Source organism: Coffea arabica, chromosome 8c, assembly GCF_036785885.1.
Source record: "Coffea arabica cultivar ET-39 chromosome 8c, Coffea Arabica ET-39 HiFi, whole genome shotgun sequence".
In the NCBI taxonomy this organism is placed as follows: domain Eukaryota; kingdom Viridiplantae; phylum Streptophyta; class Magnoliopsida; order Gentianales; family Rubiaceae; genus Coffea; species Coffea arabica.
This window is the reverse complement of record NC_092325.1, coordinates 31,781,421-31,795,743: the sequence shown is the minus strand read 5'-3', so window position 1 is coordinate 31,795,743 and position 14,323 is coordinate 31,781,421. Positions and strand designations below refer to the sequence as shown.

General features: G+C 31.0%; 1 pseudogene; it reads left to right on the top strand.

Moving 5' to 3' along the window:
* Positions 1 to 11,406: 11,406 nt before the first annotated feature.
* Positions 11,407 to 12,888, top strand: LOC140013906 (alkane hydroxylase MAH1-like; annotated as a pseudogene).
* The last annotated feature ends 1,435 nt before the right edge of the window (positions 12,889 to 14,323 follow it).

The window sequence follows — 14,323 nt, the reverse complement described above, 5'->3', positions numbered from 1 at the left end:
AGTCAAAGTAGTGTCACGTGTCGCGTTTTCCTTTAATTTTGGAGCCCTTAAGTCTTTATCCATATCACTTCATTTGGAATACAAAAACTCTTCATTCTTTCTTCTCCAAGCTAGCCGAACCTCAAGAAGAGTAAAACCAAGCAAGCTAAGTCCATTTTTCCTTTGATTCCTTCACCAAATCTTGAGAGATTTCTTCCAATTACCAAAATCTACTCCGATTAACTTCATATCTAAGGTGATAGCAAGCTAAGAGTGAGTGTTTTTAGAAGAAAAGGGTTTGTTTTGCTTGTTTTCAAAGTGTTGGAAGATATAATCATTAGAAGCTCCTTTTGTTCTTTAAATGTTGTTGGATAACTTGATTTTGATTGATTTTATGAAGATTCTTGCGATTTTAGGGTTGGGAAGATAAATTTCAGTTTTATTGATATTTTCCAGATTTTATCAAGATTATTTCATTTATGATTTGGCCTTTATATGATTAGTAAAAGCTAGTTTAGCGTTAAAGTGGCATTTCTAGCTTTTAACTGCAATTTTGATGGTTATATGCAAAGTCTAACTTAAGAAGTGAAATTTTAGCTTTTGTTAAGTTTATAATTTTGATATAGGTTGTCCAATCATATTAGAAGATGGTTTGTCGCGCCCCATTTTTTAAATGAAAAATAATGTGTTTCTAAAAAATGGATTTTTCATTAATTTTTTATTTGAAAAAAATGAGTCTTTGATTTATTTTGAGTAAAAAGAGTTTTTTATTTTTAGAAAATAAATAAAGAAAATGGACCTAAATGGGACTAAAAAGTGCGACGATTTTGACCCAAAAAATAATAGTTTAAAAAGGATTTTTAATAAAAATTAGGAGTCGCCACTTGGTATGGAATTAAGGTGTACCAAATCACTTAAAATGAATTTTTAAAGAAAAAGTAGAAACAACCCTTTGTAAACGACTTCAAGTCTACGAAAATCAAGAAAAAATGAGTCGGGAGTCACATTTAAAGAAAGGAAATGTAAGGATAAAATTCAAGGCACCCTTTCAACCTAACCAAAGTTTGTTGCGTGATTTAGTCAAAAACTTTTCTTATTTTAACTAAAAAATTTATCACATTTGGATATCATTATATGAATGCAAACCTAGACCTAATGGTTAACGGAAGGGTCAATATGTCTCTTCAAAGTTTGATTGGTGCTAATCGCATTAATTGCTATGTCAAAAAGTGACTCTTTGAAAAGGTCACGAAATTTGCAAAAGATGAGACTCGAAGAAAAGAAAGAAAAAAATAATAATATACAAATATACATGACCTAAGGGAATGCATCATTATGGGTATAGGGAACTAATATTCGTGATTTTAATTTTCCCTTTAATAGAGAGAATATGAGCGTGTTAAGGTTAAAAAGCCACACTCGTCCATATCCCATATTCGAGGCGTTTAATTCCCTAAATTGATCAGGCAAATTGCACTAATCTATCCCTAATTTCCTAAATGAGATACAAATCTAATATTTTATATTTACATAGGAGTAAGGGATATTTTATTATGGGGAATATTATGTGAAAATGATAAGGATCCTAAAAATAGAACAATGTGCATGACATGTAATGATTTGGTCACACAAACATGATCTAAGACGTAGACGATTTCTAAGGGTCTAGCGTTGGACTAATCCATGTCTATAAGTTCTCACTAGCGTTGGCTAGTGAGATCGGAAAAAAGGGGTCTCAACTAGCATTGGACTAGTGAGAAATCGGGAACAGGGTCACAACTAGCATTGGACTAGTGTGAAATCGGAAAAAAAAGGACCACAACTAGCGTTGGACTAGTATGGTGACGACATGCATTTATTATAGTCTAATAAATCATATAAAGCATAATAAATGAAATAAACACATATATCACATATAGCACATAGGCATGATATCAAGATGCAAGGTCCTAAGAAAGCGAATAACACATAACACACAAGCATTCAAAACACAAAAACCAAATAAAGCAAATAAAACCCTAACTATTACATTTGGGGGCCCTAACTACAATCTAAAGGGGATAAAGAATGAAGTAAAATAATAACCTAACTATTACATTTGGGGACCCTAACTACAATCTAAAGGGGTAAAGAATGAAGTAAAATAATAACCTAACTATTATAATTTTGGCATTTAATTGCCTTCCAAATAATTAAATTAAAATAAATACACAAAATTAAAACAAATAAAGTGACTAAATAAATAAATAAATGAAAATAAAATAAACATTCAAAAATCATGCAATTACACACATAAAATCACATAGGAGCACATAGGATCAAATAAAATAAAAATAAAGGATAAAGTATACCTCTCTGGAATTGGTGACCTAAGGAAGTGGAAATTTTCTTATTTTACCCTCCAAAAAACAAATTAAAAGGTCAAGACATCACTTTAATTAACAAATAATCATAAAAGATGAAAATAAATACGAAATTGAATCAATTAAATAATGTAAACAAGCTACATTTAAGAAATTAAAACAAGCAAGGACTTAATTGCAAAAATTAATAAAATTTTAGGGGTCAAATTATAATTAGCACAAAAATCTAAGGTCATAATTAAAGAAAAATAAAGTTAAGGGACCTATTTGCAATTAAAATAGGGACCCAATTAAAGATAGATAAAGTTTTTAGGGCTATAGTAAACATACTCAAAATTATAGGGACCCATACGTAATATTCGTTTTCTGATTTCTTAAGAACATCAGGTCATTGGGCCATTTTTATTTGTTTGGGCCCAAAACTTCTCAAACCCAACCGAAAGTCCAAGGCAAAAGGAGCAGGCCGGTCTATTTTTTTAACCCAAAACTTAGCTAACAAAACTGATGTGCCTCGACCCTCTAGCCCAAGCCAAAAAACCCAATAAAAAGGTAAACCAAATCCATTTTTACAAACCCAACCAAATAACCTCTTAACCCAAATTACCTATTTCACTAAAACTCAACATGATAAAATTATTAAGCCATAATTATGACCTAAAATCAAGAATTAATCTACCCAAAAGACTACTTAAAAATATTAAAAGATGATTAAAATCTGAAAGGGCAAAATAAGTTCAATTTTTCCAATTTTTTGGGCCACATTAGAATAGGGGAAACTAGAGGGGTTCAAATGCAATGAAAATAGGGACCTAATTGAAAGAATTATGAAAGGTTTGGGGTCAAATTATAAAGGCTTAAAACTTTGGGGAATAAATTAAAAAGATAAAAAATGAAGGACCTTACAATTTTACTAAAGTTAAACAATTACAAAATCCTAAAGTTAAACAAGAAATTAATAAAATAGAAGAATTAATTAAAAAGAAGTATGTGCAGACATTCCAAATGCTTTTTGGGAAAGGAAAAAACATATAGTAGAATTATCATATGAAAAAGGATATTCAGATAAGGATATTCCTATTAAAGCTAGACCTATTCAAATGAATAAAGAATATTTAGAATTTTGTAAAAAGGAAATACAAACTTTGTTAGAAAAGAAATTAATAACTCATTCAAAATCACCTTGGAGTTGTGCAGCTTTTTATGTAATGAATCAAGTTGAAAAAGAAATACATTACAAGAAATGGGAATGACAAGATTAGCATATAAAGTAAGACATGCAGATGAAAAATCAATTACAACATTATTAATATCAGGATTCACAGACCAATTAAAAAATTGGTGGGATAATGCCTTAACATTAAAAAGCAAAACTGCAATATTAAATCACACTATAGAAGTTGAAGATGAGCAAGGTAACATCACTACTAAATCAGATGCAGCAGAATTCTTGATAGCAACAATTGCAATGTATTTTGTAGGAAACCCAAAAGAAGAGTTACACTCTAATAAAATGTTTTTAACCAATTTAAGATGTCCAACTCTTATAGATTACAGATGGTACAAAGATATGTTTTTAACACATGTATTAAGAAGACGGTTTTGTAATATGTCATTTTGGAAAGAAAAATTTATTACTGGACTACCAACTTTATTTTCTCAAAGAATTATGACTAATTTACAAAAAAAAAATGGGTACAAATATATTATCATTAGAAGGAGTCACCATGGGACAATTATAAGTTCTTCAAGTATTCAAGAACTTTAATTACAAGTAAGTTCAAAACTCTCTCTTCATTTTGGTTCAACAAGTCTGATTTCAATTATTTATTTCCTTTTTAAATTAATGCCTTCTTGCCTGGGCTGGTTCTAGTATCAGAGCCTAGTCATAAATTGTTTTAATTAAAGTTACTATTTATGCTATATTCAGACTATTTTCTATGCTGTGTTGGTAAGCCATTGAGACTTAGTGAGACCGTTGGTAAGCTAGAGAGTTGGTATTCCCGGCATAAGACTCTGGTGTTCCCATAGGATAGATGAATAGAAGATATTAACAAAAATGGCAGCTAAATTAAAGTGATGGATGACTAGATCTGATTCAAAGAATTCAGACTTGGTATTAAGTAATGAAGTTAAGATGAAAATAGATAGTTCAAATTGGACTATACCTGAATAGAAAATTGAAGAAATTTACAAAGTAGGATTATTTGATTTCAAAGTAGTAATGACTATAAAAATACATGAAGAAACTCGATCTGTAAACGAACAATTTCAAACTGTACATTTATTGAATGACCAATCATTACAAAAATATATTAATAATGGATATAGATATATTCACATAGGTTTGGTACAAGTAGCCGTAAAACCTTTAGTTCATATGGGGGTTGATGCCCCAATCTTCATGGCATTAAGAGATAAAAGACTTAAAAGATATAAAAGCTCTTTATTAGCATTAATTCAAACCAACACATGTAATGGTCCTATTTATTTTAATTGTGCACCTAACTATTCATTAAACATGATAGACCCATTAATAATGGATTCATTAGTCCTAGATATTCACTTACAAGGAAATGAATTTCATAAAAATTTTAAAAATTTTGCTATAATATATAAAGTATATTTTAAACTATTATCCTCTCAAATTTCACCAAAATGTATAATGGTACCTAGTTCAAAAGATGAAACAGTTTTATTAGAATTACAAGCCGAAAAATCTAATTTATTTACTCCTAAAAAATTAAAATGGAATGAAATAACTATTCCACAAGAATTTCAAATAACTAATCCACAAATACCTAGAAATATAGAACAAACTGAAGTAGATCAAATTATTGAAGAAGTAGATGGAACGGTAACATTACAATTTCCTTCATTTAGGGAAAATCCCTCTAATTCTTACAAATCTTATTCATATACACAACCTCCTAGGAATTCTATGTCCGACTTTCCAGAAACCTTTCAACCAGTTCAAAATCAAGATACGAATTATAAGTTTAAAAGTCCTATTCCAGAAATCATACCGACAAACAAGAGTGAATATTCATCCACACATTCACAAATGGCAGGAGAAATTAATATGATAAAATTAAAAAGAAAAATAGATTTTAATAAATTAGAAGAAGAAATACGTGATGAAGAAAATAATGAATATAGAGAATGGTTTTCAAAATTAGATCAAATATGTCAGAAAAAATTAAAAGAATTATGGTATAAAGAAGTAGAAGAAAGACAATTAGAAATTTATTTTTTCAAATGGATAGAATATTATATGATTAAAAATAAAATTACTAATACACCATATAATATCCCTACTATAAATGTTCAAACTAGTCTATACAAAAAATGGACATTAGCAGATAATACTATAGTTACTTCAATACATCCTCCATTACAGGAAATCAAAATTAATGATTTAACCACGGCCTCCCCATTTAAAAAAGGCAGAGAAGCACAAGATAATGCAATATTAGTTTATGAAGATATTAAAAAAGTATATCATCAAAATAATTATACAAATCAATTATTACATTCGGTATCCCAAAATGTAGAATATTTAGATACAAAAATTCAAACAATAGGAAATAAATTAGAAAAAAGGATAGAAGCTACTCCAGGAATTTCCACACCCAAATTTCCTAATGATATTTCAGCACCACATTTCCAACCTAGAAGCCTGCCATATAAACAAGAAAAAGAGTTAGCACAAGCACAAATATTATGAAGAATTCAAAGAAGCTTAACAATTACAGACCCTAGTACATCAAGAATTCAAACATTAGAACAAGGAAAAATTAAAGAAATTTCGGATTCTGAAAAAACAACCACTCCAGAAGAATTTTCAAGCATAGAAGAAGAAGAACAAAACAATAAGTTAATAGATGTAGTTGAAGGGCAATTTGATAATACTATAAATAAAATTTCCAGAAAAAAAATATATAAAAAACTCCAAAGAAACTATAAAAATTGGAAAATGATAGACACTAGAAATTATTATACAAGACCTACACCTCTAGATATTCAATATGAAGAAAAATCAAAATTTCACACCAGTAAATATGATGAAAAATCATTATATGAATGGAATATAGATGACAAAGCAGAATATGAGATATTAAAGAAATTTCGGATTCTGAAGAAACAACCACTCCAGAAGAATTTTCAAACATAGAAGAAGAAGAACAAAACAATAAGTTAATAGATGTAGTTGAAGGACAATTTGATAATACTATAAATAAAATTTCTAGAAAAAAAATATAAAAAACTCCAAAGAAACTATAAAAATTGGAAAATGATAGACACTAGAAATTATTATACAAGAGCTACACCTCCAGATATTTAATATGAAGAAAGATCAAAATTTCACACCAGTAAATATGATGAAAAATCATTATATGAATGGAATATAGATGGCAAAGCAGAATATGAGATATTAAATACATTACAAGAAATGGGAATGGCAAGATTAGCATATAAAGTAAGACATGCAGATGAAAAATCAATTACAACAATATTAATATCAGGATTCACAGGCCAATTAAAAATTTGATGGGATAATGCCTTAACATTAGAAAGCAAAACTGCAATATTAAATCACACTATAGAAGTTGAAGATGAGCAAGGTAACATCACTACTAAATCAGATGCAGCAGAATTCTTGATAGTAACAATTGCAATGTATTTTGTAGGAAACCCAAAAGAAGAGTTACACTCTAATAAAATGTTTTTAACCAACTTAAGATATCCAACTCTTACAGATTACAGATGGTACAAAGATATGTTTTTAACGCATGTAATAAGAAGACCTGATTGTAATATGTCATTTTGGAAAGAAAAATTTATTACTGGACTACCAACTTTATTTTCTCAAAGAATTATGACTAATTTACAAAAAGAAATGGGTACAAATATATTATCATTAGAAGGAGTCACCATGGGACAATTATTAGGATTTATTAAAAAAAATGATTAGCATTATGCACAGAATTAAAAATGCAACAAAAGTATGGATCACAAAAACAAGAAGTAGGATCATTTTGTGAAGCTTTTGGTATTCAAGGTATTAGATCACCTTCTGCATTAAAAGGAAAATCTTACAAAAAATTTGATTATATTAAAAAAGGGAGAAGACAACCTTCTAGAATTTCCAATGAACCCTATTATAAGAAATTTAAGAAAAGATTTCAAAACAATAGAAATATTACTTGCTGGAAATGCGGAAGAATAGGACACAAAGCCAATAATTGCAAAATAAAGCAAAAGATACATGAAATATTTTCAAATGATTCAGAATTAAAGGAAAAAATATTAGCAATCATGATAAATGAGGAAGAGGAGGAAGATATATCAAATGGATCTGAGGATTATAATGATGATAAAGAAATAAGTTCAGATGAATGTAATTGTAAAGATAAAAAATATATAAATGTTATAACTACAAAGGAAGATAAAGAATTTTTATTAGATCTAATAGAGAAAATAGATAATATAGAAACAAGGAAAACGTATTTAGGAAAATTAAAGGGGATAATATTAGCAGAAGAAAAAATTCCAAAAATAATTGAACCCTTTAGTATTTCTAGATTATTAGACAAACTATATTACAACGTCAATTAGCCTCAAGTTCAAAAATACCAATAGAATCAATTCAAAACCCCATATTAGAAGACAGAACTGAAAACAAAGAAAAAGATTATGTAAATATCATTGATAAAATAAATTATCAAAAATGGTATGGATTAGTTATAGTCAAAGTATTAAATTTTCAAGAAACAGTAATAACTTTATTCGACAGTGGAGCAGATACAAGTTGTATTAAAGGAGGAATAATTCCATTAGAATATTTAGAAAGAACCAATAAAGAACTATATGCGGCTAATGGACAACCATTAATAGTCAAATATAAATTAAGAAATGGAATTATATGTAATAATAATTATTGCATAAAACATAGATTTCATATAGTAGAAAACTTAACAACTGATATGATTCTAGGAATTCCATTTTTTACTCAAATATATCCATTCAATGTAAGTAGTACAGGATTAAGTATTAATATAATGGGAAAAGAAATAGTATTTCCATTTACAAGTCCTATAAAACAAAAAGAAATAAGAACATTACAAGCATCCTCTATATATCAAACTATCAACTCTATTCAATGCAAAAAGAAATACATATCTGAGTTAAAAAATTTACAAAAATATATAAGAATCGAAGAACAATTACAAAATCCTAAAGTTAAACAAGAAATTAATAAAATAGAAGAATTAATTAAAAAAGAAGTATGTGCAGACATTCCAAATGCTTTTTGGGAAAGGAAAAAACATATAGTAGAATTACCATATGAAAAAGGATATTCAGATAAGGATATTCATACTAAAGCTAGACCTATTCAAATGAATAAAGAATATTTAGAATTTTGTTAAAAGGAAATACAAACTTTGTTAGAAAAGAAATTAATAACTCATTCAAAATCACTTTGGAGTTGTGCAGCTTTTTATGTAATGAATCAAGCTGAAAAAGAAAGAGGAGCTCCGAGACTAGTTATTAACTATAAACCATTAAATAAAATGTTACAATGGATCAGATATCCAATTCCAAATAAGAGAGATTTATTAAATAGATTATTTAATGCAAAAATATTTTCAAAATTTGATTTAAAATCAGGATATTGGCAAATTATTATAGCAGAAAAAGATAGATATAAAACTGCATTCACTACACCATTTGGACATTATGAATGGATAGTTATGCCCTTTGGATTAAAAAATACTCCATCAGAATTTCAAAATATAATGAATGACATATTTAATAATCACATTGAATTCATTATAGTTTATATTGATGATGTTTTAATATATTCAAACTCAATAGAACAACATTTTAAGCATATTAAAATATTTCTAAATATAATAAAGAAAAATATATTAGTATTATCAGCACCAAAAATGAAATTATTTCAAACAGAAATAAGATTTTTAGGACATAATATAACCAAAGGAACTATTAAACCTATTACAAGAGCTCTAGAATTTACAAGTAAATTTCCAGATGAAATTAAAGATAAAAATCAATTACAAAGATTTTTAGGATGTTTAAATTATGTAGCAGATTTCTTTCCAAATCTTAGAACAGAGTGTAGAATATTATTTCAGAGATTAAGAAAGGACCCCTCTCCCTAGACAGAAGAACATACTCAAAAAATAAGATATTTAAAAGCTAAGATTATAGAATTACCCTGTTTAGGTATTCCAAACCCTAATGCTAAAATGATAGTAGAAACAGATGCCTCCGAAAAGGGATATGGTGGCATACTCAAACAAAAAGCAGAAAATTCCCAGGAACAATTAGTAAGATTCCATTCAGGGGCATGGAATATCACACAGCAAAAATATTCTACTATTAAAAAAGAAATTTTAGCCATTGTATTATGTATTTCTAAATTTCAAGATGATTTGATAAATAAAACTTTTTTATTAAGAGTTGATTGCAAATCAGCAAAAGAAGTTTTACAAAAAGATGTTAAAAATCTTGTTTCAAAACAAATATTTGCTAGATGGCAAGCTATTTTATCTGTTTTTGATTTTGAAATAGAATATATTAAAGGTGAAAATAATTCATTACCAGATTTTCTTACTCGCGAATTTCTTCAAGGGAATGGATCGTGAGTCACACAAAGAATATATTCGAAGATTACGAAGAGAAATGGACGATCCTATTGTTCAAAGAAAAGATAAAAATATTTCCAATAGACATCATACTTATTATATTAAAAATCCCCAAGGAGAAATTCAGCCTATTCCTCATCATCAAATTCAAAGTCATTCCCCAGTTTATATTAGACCAAGTTTTTGGTCTGTTCAGACTCCAAAAGAAAAAGCCTTTCTTTTCAAAAGACAAATTAATTTCAATATTATTTTCAAAGATGTCCTCAAAAAAGCCGGTCATTCTCAGGAAAAGATTCAATATTATGACCAACAAATTCAACAGTTTCGAGAGAAACTCAACAAAATTATTTCTTGACTTTAATTTTGCAGGTATGGCTCGCACTCCAAAGGATTATGAAATGTCTCACAGTAAGGTCCTTACTTCAAATAGATATAGTTTATTTCAAGATTTCCCAGAACCAGCCCAGGCAAGAAGGCATTAATTTAAAAAGAAAATAAATAATTGAAATCAGACTTGTTGAACCAAAGTGAAGAGAGAGTTTTGAACTTACTTGTAATTAAAGTTCTTGAATTTAGATGAGTGTGGGGCGTGGAAGCGAATAGGAATGAAAGCTTTTGATTTTATTGGAAACTAGAAGAATGTTTACAATAAGATGGCTCAGATCACATAAAGTGATCGATGCCTCTCTTTTGAAATCCTACCTCTATTTATACATGAATCGAAATGCTCATTTCATTTTCATTTTATTTGAATCTTATCTTTTTATCTTCGTAATCTTGAAATCTTCTTTTGATTGGATGGAACAATCCGTAGCTTTTAAAATGTTGCCTACAATCTTTTTGAAAATTAGCTTTTAGTAATCATATGGATCTTGTGCGCAGGGCCCACCAAAAGGGTCAGATGTTTGAGTGGGTGATGACGAAGATTCCTCCGCTGTAGTGGATCCAGCTGTTGTGGGTCTTTGATTTGAAATTCCTTTGTCTTCTTTTATTTGTTCTTTCAAATAATTCAGATATTCTTGAAGCATATCCGAATTTGTCATCATTTTTGAAAGGAAAAAATCTTGAGCCGGATTTGCTGCTTCTGTCTCTTTTCCTTTTGAAAGGGTGTTTGGCATTTAAATACTTGAAGAGGTAGCGACATTTTGAAGCGGATTTTTTTCTTTTGTTTGAACTGTCACTAATTGCTGCATGGTCCATTTGAGTTTTTCGCCTGTTTGAAGAAATTTGAGTACGGTCTCTTGGGAGCATATTTCTTGTTTGAATTCATCCCACCATTTAACTTTGAATTCCCGAACCAAAAACATTGGTAATGGTACTTCTAAATCTTGCATAATTTTAAAACTCCAGTAAAATATCCAAGGTACTTTAAATTCTGTGTAAAATAATATTGAACAGAGATTCTTAAAGAGAGTGGAGGCACCTTCGAGGCCAGCGGCCCTTGGTTTGCTAATATGCACATGGTCCTCACCTGTGATCCTGCCAACATCCATTACATTCTCAGCAAAAACTTCTCAAACTACCCAAAGGGTCCCGAATTCAGGAAAATATTTGATATTTTGGGAGATGGGATTTTCAATGCTGATTCCCAGTTATGGGAAACTCACAGGAGAGTAACTTTGTCGCTTATGCACCACCCCAGTTTCCTGAAAGTATTGGAAGTAACTGTTTGGGACAAAGTGGAAAAAGGGCTCCTCCCAGTTTTACAAAACTGTGCAAAAACAGGATCCCAGCTTGACTTGCAAGACATATTCCAGAGGTTCGCTTTTGATAGCATATCAAAATTGGAACTCGACCATGACCCAGGCAGCTTATCCTTGGATTTGCCAAACATTCCATGTGAGAAGGCTTTCAACGATGAACGATCTAGCGTTAGTCCTGTTACATAGGCACATATTGCCGGAGCGCTACTGGAAGCTTCAGAAATGGCTAGGAATCGGTAAAGAGAAGAAGCTGAGCAAAGCTTGGGATGCTTTTGATCAATTCATTTACCCTCGCATATCACTGAAGCAAGAAAAACGGAGTAAAATGTTTGACGAGGAACGCAGGTTTGTCGGACTAACCACTTTAATGGAGGCTTACGAGGAGACAAACAATAGTATTCGCGATGCAAAAGCGTTCATGAGAGACAACATTCTGAATTTGATGTTTGCTGGTAGAGACACCACCAGTACAGCTCTCACATGGTTTTTCACTTTTTCTGGCTGATTGCAACAAATCATTGGGCTGAGGAGAAGATTCTTGAAGAGATAGCAAATGAGTTGGACGTGGTGAAACAAGGTCAAGATTCGAGGCTCTTCAATGTCCAACAGTCCCATAAACTCGTTTACCTCCACGCTGCTCTCTGTGAAGCTCTCAGGCTATATCCGCCCGTGGCTTTAGAGCACAAAGCTCCAGTCCAGGCCGTCATTCTTCCAAGTGGTGTACGCGTCGAACCAAATACCAAACTGATTCTTTTCTTCTACTCCATGGGGAGGATGGAGTCCTTATGGGGTGAAGATTGCTTGGAGTTTAAGCCTGAAAGGTGGATATCGGAACGGGGGAGAGTCAGGCACGAACCTTCCTTCAAGTTCCCTGCGTTTAATGCCGGACCAAGGACTTGTTTGGGCAAGGAGATGGCTTTTGTTCAGATGAAAATGGTGGCAGCCTCCATCATCTACAATTACCACGTCCGAGTGGTGGATGGTCATCCTATTTCCCCTAGTGACTCCATTATTATCCAAATGAAACAGGGTTTAATGGTGAGGCTCTTTCAAAGAAATCGATGAATTTGTAGCCTTGAAATCATCACTCCCTATATGCATGTGAAGATCATCAGGCGACGAAGAATTGTAATATGTATCCTTGGCACTGATGTTTAATCCTTCTAGTTGAAACTTTTGTTGTAAAAAAAAAATTGTCTCCCCTGTATACTCTGTACTTATTTGGATGGTGAATTTAAAGTACGTTTGGAACGATTTTTCTTTTTTGTAATGTTCAATAATACTCTACTGCTATTACACTCGCTCTCCAGTTCTGTCCTACCAGTTGTCGTATCAAATGGGAAGAAAACAAAGGTCCTTGTTGCAGAAAAGGGAACGCACCTGTAATAGATAGATAAGCTACTGACATGGTGATAATTTGTTGGAATAGTTTGCGAATTGAAATAGAAATAAAGCTTGTCAAATTCAAAATATTGGACAAAAGAAGAATGGTTAATGTAGCCTCTTTTGGCATGTTTTTGTTCATTGAAGGAGACTAATTGCAATCTCTTGATGATCATTATAGTGAAGAAACAGTTTTGGCATGTTTTTGCCTATTAAAGGAGACTTGAGCAATCTCTTGATGATCATTGAAGTGAGGAAATTGTGATCCCTTAGTTTTAATGTCTTCTGGGTTGTTTTTCCTATATAAATGACAAGGTTTTAGTAAAACAATCTTACTTACTTAGCCATTTTGATCCTTTCTTAGAAAAATGCCTTTTAGTTTTGCTATCCAAAGTTCTTCATTCTTATTGTATCCTAAAGATATATTGCCTTAACCTAAAAGCAAATTACTAAGTGTAATGGAGGCCATGAACACCTTAAGGATAGTATTTGTGCATGCCTCAAGAATTATCAACAAATGCCCTTTCTTTTGTGAAATTTGTTAGTGAAATTTCTGCACTCTTATTTTATTTTGGGAAAATGGTCAATTTCGTTCCTAAACATTTTTGCCCTGTCAATTTAGTCCATGTATAATTTTTTTGGCCAATTTGATCCCTATACTTCTTTAACAGTTCCAATTGAGGAACATTACGGCAGCGCCACCATATAAATTCAATCAAATCACTAATTGAGCAACTAAGCAGGGATATTTTGGGTAGTTCTCTGTTGGGGCAATAACAAAAGAAGTAAAATCCCTGAAGGACCCAATTCTAAACCTTGGGTTCTTGACTAACAAAGTCTCCAAGAGACTGTCCAAACTCCTCTCCTCCTCGGATCCTTTTGGTGGTTCTTCTTGTGGCGTTTCCAAATTTTTTTTTATCTCTGAGTGCCCTTCTGGTTCACGTTTTAGAATGTCATCCACTACTCCTGCAACATTAACAGTTTCTTCTTTGGGAGCATATTCTTTTGCTAATTCCGGATTATCTTTGGAAGAAATATCCAGAGCAGGGATAGCATCAGGTTTCTTAATCTCTTCAATTGCAGCAGGCTCAATGTACTTATCCTCGATCTTTTCTTCCAGTTCAGCTGATGTAATAGGCAAACTTGGGGGCTCCTCAGCTTTTGGCTTCTCTTCCACCTCAGCTTTCACGACCTCTTCAACTATAAGTGGTTCACTTTGTTTCTC